The 12,486-nt window shown below is 41.1% G+C and overlaps 1 pseudogene; it reads left to right on the top strand.

The window, feature by feature from the left end:
• The first annotated feature begins 1,808 nt into the window (after positions 1 to 1,808).
• Positions 1,809 to 1,927, top strand: LOC136873008 (5S ribosomal RNA; annotated as a pseudogene).
• The last annotated feature ends 10,559 nt before the right edge of the window (positions 1,928 to 12,486 follow it).

Raw genomic sequence — 12,486 nt, 5'->3', positions numbered from 1 at the left:
CTTCGACTGTAAATAGGGGATAGAGAGTGAATTACCCTCTTGAACTCATCCTGCATCTTGGTTTGTGGTAACTACGTTTTTATAACTGTTTTGCATCCTGTAATATGGTGAAGTAATTTCTATTCGAGTCACCTCAGTAGTTTGGGAATAGCCCCTGTTTCATCGGCCTAGAGCCCCTTAGGTTGTTTTAGTGTTCAGTTCTAGGAGTGCAAGTATACGCCTCCATTCAGCTTGTGTTTCGGGCCATTTACTTAACCTATTCTTATCCCACGAAGGCCCAGTAGGTTGGGTATTTAATACCCCTGTAAAAATAAGTTTCCATTTGGGAAATGATGATGTAAGGTTGCCTCGAGTAGGCTTGGAAAACTGAGAGGCTGTTCGCTCTTTCTCTAGGTTTTTGTAAGATTTATGAATGCCTCTTGAAGGCTAGATATTGTAATTTTGGGAGCAAGTGCTCTTTGAATTAGGAGATTTCTGCCCTTGTATAAATTTGTGCTCTTTTGTAAATTTGAGCTTGTAGCTCAGGAAATGTAAAGCTAGGGGCTTAAAGCCCAAGGAATTAAGGTTCTGAATCTTGGATTTTTCCCAATCTTGTTTGATGATTGCTACTTGTACCTGTAATATTGTCATGAAAAAATGGTTAAGTTTGACATTCTGAAAATACAACCTTCAGTTTAAGTTTAAGTTTCTCTCATCATGTCCGGCTCTTGCGAAGTCCTCCATCCAGGCTACTTGCGCAAGGAAGAATTAATTTATGAATTACTTATTAGGAATGTTAAATCTGGAGGCATGTTTGCGGCAGATACCACCAAATTAAGGAATCCCTAGAATTACCAATTAGTATCCAAATTTTGGGAGAGAAGGTAATTGAAGAGGCTCTCTCCACGATCACGGATAACACCACTGAGTTAGCATCTGTAGTTAGTTTTTTGGAAGTAAGTGATCCATCTCCCAATCAACTTAAAAGAGTACAGGCTAGATTGTTCCATTTTTATAATATGCAGTATTCCCTCTCCGTAGTGCCCGTGTGCAGCCGGACTCTGTTCTTCTTGAGATAGAGCCTTCCCATGATCATTGTTGCCAACACCAATGCACTGTGGATACATCCCTGTGAAGTCTTTAGCAATGTCGCCTCCACCTTTTCGTAACCCTATTACATGGTCTCCTTCGAACTCAGTAAGTTGCAGATACCACCTTCTTCGTCGTCTTAAGGGCATGTTTGACTCACACCCACTTCACAACGTCAACATTTGACTATGACTAACGCTGGCGAAGTGTGCAGCGTGAATTTAAAGCAAACTTGCTCTGCTAGATATGGCGCTACTAGTACCACTCTTCGTCAACTAGCGCACAAATATGAATTCGTGTCATCTTTCAGATGTGCAGACATGCCTCCCGAATTTCATTTATCTCGCACAACTCATTTTTGGTGCTGTGATGTCATTTTCCTTCAGTGTACATAGTAACTTATGCCTATGACATTAAACCAACGTCACTGACTGTATGAAATTAAACCGAACTTGTATTTTTTCAGAAATAACCCAACATCAATTAACATACATTAACATTAAAGGCTAAGTCAGACGACGGGCTCAAGATTTATAAGCAGCGCTTCGTTACTGATTAATTCCAACAGGGTGGCCCACGACTGGCGAATGAAGTGAATAAAGTGTGTTTGAAGATATTTCCTTCAGAGTTGCTTGTCGAATTTTAAAAATAATCACACTCCTGGTTTAAATGAGTACCAGGTTAATTCCCCGCGGCAAAGACGACCGAGCGTAGGCAATGTCCGTGACTTTAATGCTAGGTGTAAAAGCCATACCATGTTGAATACACCGGTTCTCCTCCGATCACCGCAGTTAAGCAACATTGGGCGTGGTCAGTACTTGGATCGGTGACTGCTTGGGAATAACACGTGCCGTTGGCTCAATTCCCTCCCGGTTTAGAAAGCCAAGAATAACGGCCGAGAAGATCCGCCGTGATCACCACATGGCACCTCGTAATCTGCAGGTTTCGGGCCCAGCAGCGCTCGCTTGGTAGGCCATGGCGCTTTGGGGCTGTGGGTGTGGGGTGGGTAAAACGCAGTGCAGTTCCATAGCAGAGTTTTTTGTAGTGGTTGAACGTCGCACAAACACATCGAAGATTTTCGATGATGCTAGAATGGGAAAGGGCTAGTATTGGGATGGTAGCGGCCGTGTTCTTAATTAAGGTACAGCCCCAATATTGCTTTGGTGTGAAAATGGGAAACCAAGGGAAACCATCTTCAGGGCTGTCGACGGTGGGATTCGAACCACCAACTCCCGAATTCAAGCTCAGAGCTATGCGACCCTAACCACAAGGCCCACTCGCTCGATAACATAGTTATCTCAGAAGATATCGTTACTCTGGAAAAGTACTGGAAGTTGGATAATGTTACTAAAAGTGAAAAAAGATTTTTGGTATTTTTAACGGTTTATATGTTATTTGAGTTGAACATCGTAGCTGATTCATTATGTATATATAAAACTTGCTTGACGTTTAACTTTTTGAAAACTTGCTTTATATCGCACCGACACAGATAGGTGTTATGGCGACGATGGGATAGGAAAGGCCTAGGAGTGGGAAGGAATCGGCTGTGGCCTTAATTAAGGTACATTCCCAGCATTTGCGTAGCGTGAAAGTTGGAAACCACGGGAAACCATCTTCAGGGCTGCCGACAGTGGGGCTCGAACCCACTATCTCCCATATGCAAGCTCACAGCTGTGCGCCCCTAACCACATGGCCAACACGCCCTGTACTTGTCGTTTACAAACTGAAGTGTAGTAAATACTCGACATTCTACAAAATATAAAAACAGTCACATATTCTACACGCAGAACGTATCTGGGTACTCAAACGCACCTCAGAATTTACTAGATTCAGGGCATGCCTCAAGAGACACAGCCTTGACATAAACCTCCAACATTCCTAATGAAAACGCGATGCGCCTTTCTAACTGTTATGTTGGTAATGGGCACATGATATGTAGCTTTCCTGTTCGGAGGACGAATACAGCCAGATAACCATATATCAAGGTAAACAAACCCTGCAGTTAAGTTGTCATCTTCCACTATTTTTACCATTATTATTATTATTATTATTATTATTATTATTATTGAAAGTTGGAATTCAAGAAGACAAACTGGGACAAATATTCATTTATAGGAAGGGGAGTTAGGGATTGGAATAACTTACCAAGTGGGATGTTCAATAAATTTCCAATTTCTTTGAAATCTTTTAGGAAAAGCTAGGAAAACGACATATAGGGAATCTGCCAGCTGGGCGACTGCCCTAAATGCAGATTAGTATTGAGTGGTTATTTCTTCTTCTACTTCTTCTTCTTGTTATTATTATGCGTTGTGGACAATGTAGCAGCTTCTCGCCCGTGTTTCAGAGGCCAGCTAGGAAGGTTAGCGTTTTTAAAATGTCTGAATAAATTTCGCTGACCGGAGTGTTTCCACTATAGTGATGATGGTGATGTCGATGAGGGAGCGAGTTGTAAAGATGGAACTCATGTATTATTCATGACATGGTACAAAATAGATTTAGATAAGATGTGCAGCGGGCTGGGATCAGCCAGCTCATTTAGCGGGCTCAGGTGTTGAGTCCACTGCACTGCCTATATTGTTTGGGTGCATCGGTTCGCACCATCACCAACTAGATCAGCGGATAATTTCAAAACAAAACTTTCAGTTGTTTTTTTGTTTCGAGGCTTTATAAACATGACGCAACTTGTACTATTTATTTACTACGGCACCTTTAAATTACAGTGAACGTCGCGTCTAGTTGATAATGCTACCACTTCCGTATTATACCAACTGTTATGCCTTCGAACTGTGGATGAAACTTCATATTACCCTAAATAATAATAAACAAAAACAAACCCCATGGCGCAGCAGCTCCGAAACGCCATGGCCTACCAAGCGACCGCTGCTCAGAAGACCCGCAGATGATAAGATATCTGTGGTCAGCACGACGAATCCTCTCCGCCGTTATTTTTGGCTTTCTAGACCGGGGCTGCCATCTCACAGTCAGGTAGCTCCTCAACTGTAATCACGTGGGCTGAGTGGACATCGAACCAGTCCTCAGATCCAGGTAAAAATCCCCGACCTGGCCGGGAATCGAACCCGAGACGTCCGGTTAAGAGGCAGGCACGCTACCCCTACATCAAGGGGCCGGCAGTTAAAATAATAATAATAATAATAATAATAATAATAATAATAATAATAATAATAATAATAATAATAATAATAATTGTACCGGGGGTACACCTTCCCTGACCCGTTGAACTGCGCGCCTTCAAGAAGACCATCTGCGTGGTGAATATAAATCAAGATACTTGGACCTTTAACCTTTAGATGTCTCTACTGCCGGCCTATGTGCCCCCTCTGACGGGATTACGGACAATTACCTTTTAAGGGAACTTTCAATGTTTGGAAACCTTAAGTTTTTGTGGATTTTTTGTGTGTGCTAAGGTTGTAAACACTCCTACGGCTTTCGTCTTCCTTAGTTATTAACCAATCAGGAATTTTGTGTATTAATCTCTAGCCAATTAAAATTGGGGGTGTGTACAGGCATTCTACCCAGCTCAAGAGAGTTCTGGAACTTTCCCCTCTGAGATGCTATAAAAGCTGAGCGCTTTAGGGCCGTATTGTCATCTACATCGCTCCGGTCTAGTGTGTGTACAGCGTAATAAGGAGGCAGGAGGCTGTAGGCCCGCATTTGGAACGGCCAACAACTCAAGGTAATGGTAGACATCTCTCAACATGTGATAGCTCCAGGCAGATAACTTGAGGGGAAGGTTTCAAACTTCTCTAATTAATGTAATGTTCTAAAATCACTGTTTAAATGTAAACTTTCGGCAAGTCTGAGGACTTTGTTCAAATCCTTATTGGGAAACATGTAATTTAGGGACTAAAGAATGTTCACCCTCTGTTAATTCCCATTAAACTTGGTATGGGGTGACTAAGATTTTCTAAACCTCTAAATTCTTCACACTGCTTTGGTACTTAACATTTCACTTCCAGTCACCCCTTTGTAGTATAGGCTTAGCCTCTGCAACTTCGGGCCATACGCCCATGCAGGGTTTTAATTGCCTTTCAGAAAGGAGTGCAAGTATTTCGCCTCCAACCCTTTATTTTGTACATTTTGGCCATTGAGAATGGGCACTCATTGCCCCTGTTTAAATTGTCATTATTTATAGAAGAGTCTGTAACAGACTGTTCAGTAGAAATGACAGTAAATGTATTAACTGAAGTTTGTCAAGCATGATTGTGTAAGAAAATAAAATAAATAAATAAATAAATAAATAAATAAATAAATAAATAAATAGATAGATAGATAGATAGATAGATAGATAGATAGATAGATAGATAGATAGATAGATAGATAGATAGATAGATAGATAGATAGATAGATAGATAGATAGATAGATAGATAGATAAATAAATAAATAAATAAATAAATAACTAAATAAATAAATAAATAAATAAATAACGTGTGCTCTGTTTACTTTCCTGTCCACCCATTCATCCCGGCACCTTCTTACACCCTTCTGGCCCACAAAAGTACGGTAGTAAGAATATGAATAAGAACAAGAACAAGAAAAATAAGAAGAACGATCTGGCGAAATCTGAAACATGGTGTCTTGAAGGTCGTTTATTCATAGACCTTAGCACTAATACCGACAGATTTTCACCAATTTAAGAGTTTATTCCAGGTTTATACTGTCTGCAAAATATCCTATCAACAGCCTCACTAGGGCTTAACGATGGAGAAACTAGTAACCGAAATAACAGTGCATCAGTCCGTGCATGTGCCTCAAAGTACACCAGTAGCAGGTACGATGTTTAGAGACGTTCCCGCAAAACGTTCTTTAGTTGTACCATGGGCTTACAGGAACCCAGTTCAACCACATGACTACCACCAGAATAAAGGTCTGTTAATATTGTAGCACAGTGTAGGAGGAGCACCAAACGCGATTTCGTAATAACCACAGCTTATCGCCACAAAGGACACAAGAGGACTTTGTAAGAACATGCGATAGACTACCATAATTGACCCTTTAAATCAATACAAGTGAAATTACACTCTTCAGTGTTCGAAGCTTATTTCCACGATCCAACCTTTTGGTTGTGAAGTAATACAGGTCAAGTAACCAACATTCGATTTCTGTTACTATACCTGAAGTTACAATAAAATATTTCTTATATGAGTAATTGTATATATGGGTGCAGTAAGATGGGAAATACTGATATCTGTTGAATATAAGTCTCGAACAGATTTTATTCCAGATAATTGTGATCATATTTAAGTAGTCTCAGGGATATATTTATTAAATAGGCTTCCAGTTCGGAAGTTCCACCACTGCTAAGTCTAATAAATACAATGTATAATCGAGTGAAAAGTCCAATTTATAATCGCAAGTAATGTCTACAACATTAGGTCACGACATTAGGTCTAAAGGGCAGAAAAGGCTAACGATGATAAAAGTCAAGTAACTGTTTTTAAATGTTTAAAATATGTAATTACAAGGTGCCTAAGAAAATTATATTGGCACTGTCGCGGGAGTAATATTTTCCGAGATAATAATTTGTTGTTATATGTGTTCCAAGGGATTCGATACGCGTTCTGTAATTTAGTAATTATCCCCTTATTTGCTTCACGATTTTATCCAGAAGGTGAATGATTTCTCCAAGGTATTTTAATGTTCCAGGCTATTTGTTTCTAGAGTTCCATCCGGACGTTTGAAACAAAGGCTAGGTACCTGGTAATTTGATATTTCTTCTCTGAAAGTTCTGTAAAAGTTTCGTGTGTAATTTTTTTGTGAATTCCAGTTCAATTTCTGCCAATATTCTGAGATTATATTTGCGTTTCTCACATCTGATGATTTTTTAAAGTTTGTTTGTGGATCTTAATGAATTCCTGCCAAGGTTTTTCAGTTTTATAGGAATTCCAATCTCTCCAGGCTCTCGTTCTAAGTTCTATGGCTTTGTCGTAGGTTTCATTCCACCATCTGTGTTTGCGTTTCCTGGGAGGGATGCATATACTTTTGGAGGCTTCTACAAATGCTTCTTTGAGTTCAAACCAGTTGGATGGATTCTAGTTCGATATATTAGCAATACAGGAGCCCGAGTTTTCTTTAAGATGTTCCGGGTCGATTCGCAGTTTCCTGTTTGTTCTGATTTTGTGTCCGTTAGGTTAAAAATTGACTTTAACTAGAGATAAATGGGGATCAGAGACAATAACTCCTTTCTCGACATTGTCATTTATAATTTCCTTTTTATTTTTCTTAGAAATCGCTACATGATCTAACTGAAATTCTCCAAATCGTTTTCTTTCGTGGTAGTGCCAGGAAATGTGTTGACCTTAATTTAAAATCAAAACTCTCGCAGAAGCCAATTCATCTTACTTCGTTTCTATTGGTTCTCTGTTGAGCTGGATAGAGTCCCACGATGGTTATGAACTTTTCTTCCTTGCCAATTTTGGCATTAAAATCTCCCAAAATGATTTTGGCATTGTGCTTCGGAATTTTGGCTGTAGCTTCTTCTAGTTGTTCCCAGAAATCTACTTCCTGTGAATCTTTTTGATTGTAGTTGTTTGTAGGTGCATGTGCATTGATTAGTGTATAGGCTTTGTTTCCTGACTTAATAATAATAATTTCGTGGGGCTATTTCTAGCCGAGTGCAGCCAGTGTAAGGCAGACCCTCCAATGAAGGAGGGCGGCATGTGCCATGTGTAGGTAACTGCGTGATATTGTGGTGGAGGATAGTGTTATGTCCTGATTTAGCTGAGAGTAACGACATTCTTTCATAAAGAGATGTGAAGTTCAGCACTGAGTTTGTAAGATTTTTTCTCACTGCAAACGCAGTACCAAACTGATCTGGCTTGTTAGGGAGGGAGATTACTGGTTTACCTTTGTAAATATTATTATTATTATTATTATTATTATTATTATTATTATTATTATTATTATTTTTCCTTTAGCAATGTATTATTTCCCTCTTCTCAAGACACGAAGGGGGAGAGATTTTTTTCTTTTCCATTTCTGGGAGTTCAGCTTTTGAAAGTAGTTACCAACATTTAAACGACATATGATCAGAGCTGTTGGAATAATAGACGGCAAGTTTCTGAAGTCTGTTAAAAATTCCATCTGCTGGCTCCAGGTAATTCTCTCTCAGTCGGTACATTAAAACTAAATGTAATGGAAACGTCGCCAGCTGAGCACACGACTGGCAATAAAATGTGAACGGAAAGTTGGCATTTCACAAATGTTACAGTTTCCTAGCTTCTGAACATGTTAGAGAGCGAGTTCCTTCTCACAATACGCACGAAAAGTTTGCTAAACTTTCCATTCCTTTGTATAGCCAAGCATTGAGTCTATCACAGATGAATGTAAATACTGACAGAAGTAAAACATCAATTAGTGAAAAGTCATTTCAAGGAGAAAATCGCTCAGTACCGGGAATAAAGTTCCCATGAATGGGGAAGCAGAAAAATGTAATTTGTCTTTTCAAACCTGTGTGCCAGATATATTTACTCAAACGTATTTCATTTGTTGTAACTCCGTGTTTGTTGTTCCTTCCTTCATGTAAGGGGCTTGAGACGTTGTGATCAACAGTCCAGTGCATTCTGTGAACCGAGTGATTTGGCTGCGCAGGACAGGTCGTAGAAGTGAAAGCTGGATTTAGAGAAATGGTCTCGAATCTATGGTCGACGGACTTGAAAATTATTTTCCGTGGTTTCACATTTTCACACCAAGAAAGTGTCTGGACTGTTGTCTTGATTTTGGCTTTTCCTGATCCTTGCACACTCACAGCGAACGAAAGAAAGGTATCTGACAAATTTCAAATTTTCTCTTGTAATTCTAGGACACATGTATAAGAGATACTACGCCTAGACCACACAGCAGCTCAGGTCATTTGTAAGTCTCTATATATTTACAAGAAGTTACGAAAAAATTTCAATCGAAATTTAACTTATTATTTAAGTTCGTAGAAACAAATGCAGGATTTCAATTCTTCTTCTTTCTAGGTTTTGCCTCAGTTTCTTGGGATTGGCACCCGGTGTGGATTTGGACCAGTTTTATGGCCGGTTGCCCTTTCTAACACAAGCTCAAGATTTTAATTGTACTCTGAAATAATTATTTTTAAGTCATTATAAAGTTCGATATCTACGTAGGTGGATCAAAAGGTTAGTCACACTAACGCGCCGCAGTAGTGCGCTGTGTGTTGCAAACGTGGGCACAGCGGAGAAATGGACAGACACTGCCCACACGTCTGTTAGGCAGGTCGCTGTGGTGTCTCGTCTAGTATTGTGTGAATAGCGGCTAAATGCAATGGCGCGTCAACTGGACGTTCGCTCCAAATATGAGGTGCGTGCGACAATCCGATTCCTATGGGCCAAAAGGAAGAATTGCACGGACATTCATCGTGAAATTAGTGTTGTGTATGGGGAGCGGGTTATTTCCCGGCAAGGCATCGTAAAGTGGTGTCACCAATTCGAAGCCGAACGCACGGATATCACGGACAACCATCGCGAAGGCAGGCCCGCAACGTCCAGGACCCATGCAAAGATCGACGGTGTGAATGCGATCATTAGACAGAACCGGCGCATTAAATTGCGAGAAATCGCGACGCAGCTGAACATGTCGTATGGCAGTGTGTTCACCATTGTTCACGAGGACCTTGGGTATCATAAGCTGTGTCAAAGATGGGTCCCACGTCTTCTCACCGATGAGCACAAGGGACAACGTTTCCAATCCTCCCTGGCATTTTTGCAACGCTATGCCGCAGACGGCAACGGGTTTCTGCGGCGAATCGTCACAGGCGACGAAACTTGGGTCCACCACTTCACCCCCGAAACGAAGAGAACATCAATGGAATGGGTGCACCCCTCATCACCACAACGAAAGGAGGCCAAGTTTCAGCCTTGGGCCGGTATGGTTATGGCGACAGTGTTCTTTGACATGGAGGGTTTGCTGTACGTGGAATTCATGCCGAAAGGAACGACGATCAACGCGGCGTTGCACCGGTTGCGTAAAGCGATTAAAGAGAAGCGCCGGGGGAAATTGAGCGCCGGTGTGATTTTGTTGCACGATAACGCAACACCTGACAAGGCCCGCCAAACGAGAGAACTGCTGCAGCGTTTCAAGTGAGAGGTCTGGCAACATCCACCCTACAGTCCCGACCTAGCGCCATGTGACTTTCATCTGTTCGGTAAGCTCAAAACGGAGCTCGCTGTTCGATGTTTCCAGACCGATGAGGAGGTGAAGGCCGCTGCCTCCGAGTGGTTGCACAACGCTGGAGGAAATTTCTATGCATCCGGCATCGACAAGTTGGTTGTGCGTACGCAGAAATGTTTGGAGTCTCTTGGAAATTGTGTGGAAAAGTGACGTTACATTGTATGTCGTTATAGTCGTGTTGCTGTTGTATAGGTGGTGTAATAAATGGCCATAACTGCGAAGTGCTTATTTTTTGATCTGCCCTCGTATATCGTTAATTTCGAGATTGGTATCTGTAGTCGGGCTAGCATGTATTCTCTTTAACTCGTGTTCATATTAGGATAATATACTGCATTTATGTAACCTGTCCCGCCTATTGCCATTTCTTGATGGATGCAGTATTTTTGTATCCATCTCGCGGCACAGGGCAGAGCAAAGTGTATCTTCCACCGAAGTCCCAGTCTCATCCATGGCTGAGACAATACGGAAGCTGCTGGGGTATGGGTGGTGCTGAGTAATGACATTTGGAGCACGACTAGTGTCTGAGTGTTATGAAAGGTGTTGCTCATAGGATCAGTCGTGCTGCAGTGGCACCTTCTGGTCCAGTGGGGAAAGCAATGGAAAACTACCTCACTCCTCATCTTGCCTAGTATTCCTCATTTGGGCTCTGCCATTGGTGTTTGCGGTTTCCGTATAACTGCATAGCCTTTGGTGGTTCTGTTTGAGGGTCCAACCAGCCTCAGGGTTGATGACCTAACAGACAGACATGTAACCTATCAGTTCAAATATTGCTTAAGTTCCTTTCTGCTTTTGGCACGTAATCTGAACCATCGGCCTGCCAGATGATTCCTTCTACTTTCATGCTCATTGCTAATGTCTCTAAGCGTTCTTGTTAATATTATTCAAGGCGTAAGGGAAATATCGAATAATACTATTTATTTTGCAGCCTGCTCGTAAAAATAAATGGGGACAGACTTATGAATATAAAGGTAAAAATTAAGGGTGGAAAAGTATCCTCTATTTGGTTGTTAGACGTATGACGTACCGTCGAAATCTAGCTACTCTGCTTGCACTACGAGATGAAATTGAGATGGCCCGTGGAGCAAACCCCAGTACACTTAAGCTACCGTTATTCATGTAATGGTTCACCGAAATCAGAAGTGTCTGGATGCTAATAGAGGGCATTCTGAGCATCTTACTGAAGTAATCAAACACACATTGAATGTATACTAATATATAAAGAGGGCCTGTGACTTCGGGGGTATGTAAAGGGTAATCTGAGGAACTATTGGACCAATTTTGAAATTTCTTTCATCACTTGAAAGATAGCATAGGCTATGTATCATTCCGGAAATATCAAAGTGTTTCCGTGAGAACCGTGGTTTGGGCCCTTTGGCACATTAGCATAGGCTAACACAGGAGAAATTAAGAATTTGTCGTACAAGGATGAGACAAAACTTATTTTAAGCCTCACGAAGCGAAGAAAAACCTCGGTAGGTCCCTATGCGACACCGAAAACTGGGTTTTAAGGCCTTAAAACTAACCTTTTTCAAGATTGGCACCACACTTTTCCACTGTACGAACCGGATGGAGAAATGGCCGGCCGTAACCACGGCACCGTCAGCTCAAGGATTCTGGAATACAGGTCTGGTGTTTGAAGAAGACACGTGCGTGAGTGTAGACAAGGGGAGGGAGAGATTCTCCTTAAACATTTTACACTCATAGCTAGTGTTAATCTGCGAGATATTTCCACACTCTAATTAGCAAAATTATTTTGAATAACACCAAAGTGTTGTTTCGCTATTTACAAGAGAATGTGTTTTAGAACTCATGGATAGTAGTAATCTGCCAGGATACTCTTACGGTTACTGGATCCCTATTTCCACACTCTTATCACGATAATAATTGCGAATATCTCGAAAGTGTTCCTTTCGATACTTACAAGGCCAACAAATAGAAATAATATTTTGGTCGTAGCTTAGGCCATGGCCCTTTCCATGTAATATCAAATAGTATGCTACATCAAACACCATCACAAACAAAGAAACATAAACTCCTTATGTAGAAGCAATGCATATTATTGCATATATAGGAGCTTCATTGCGCATTGTCACTGTTCACTGCCGTTGCAGAAGAAGCCGGCAGTTTTATCAATACGATCAGATCTGGCCTCTGCGTGCAGATGTCTCATTTACTGCAATACGATCAGTTATGTTTCTGCGTTCTATCACAGCTTTATACTGCTC

Source organism: Anabrus simplex, chromosome 4 (assembly GCF_040414725.1).
Source record: "Anabrus simplex isolate iqAnaSimp1 chromosome 4, ASM4041472v1, whole genome shotgun sequence".
Lineage (NCBI taxonomy): Eukaryota > Metazoa > Arthropoda > Insecta > Orthoptera > Tettigoniidae > Anabrus > Anabrus simplex.
Note: the sequence above shows the minus strand (reverse complement) of the source record. Positions and strands in the feature narration are given on the sequence as shown.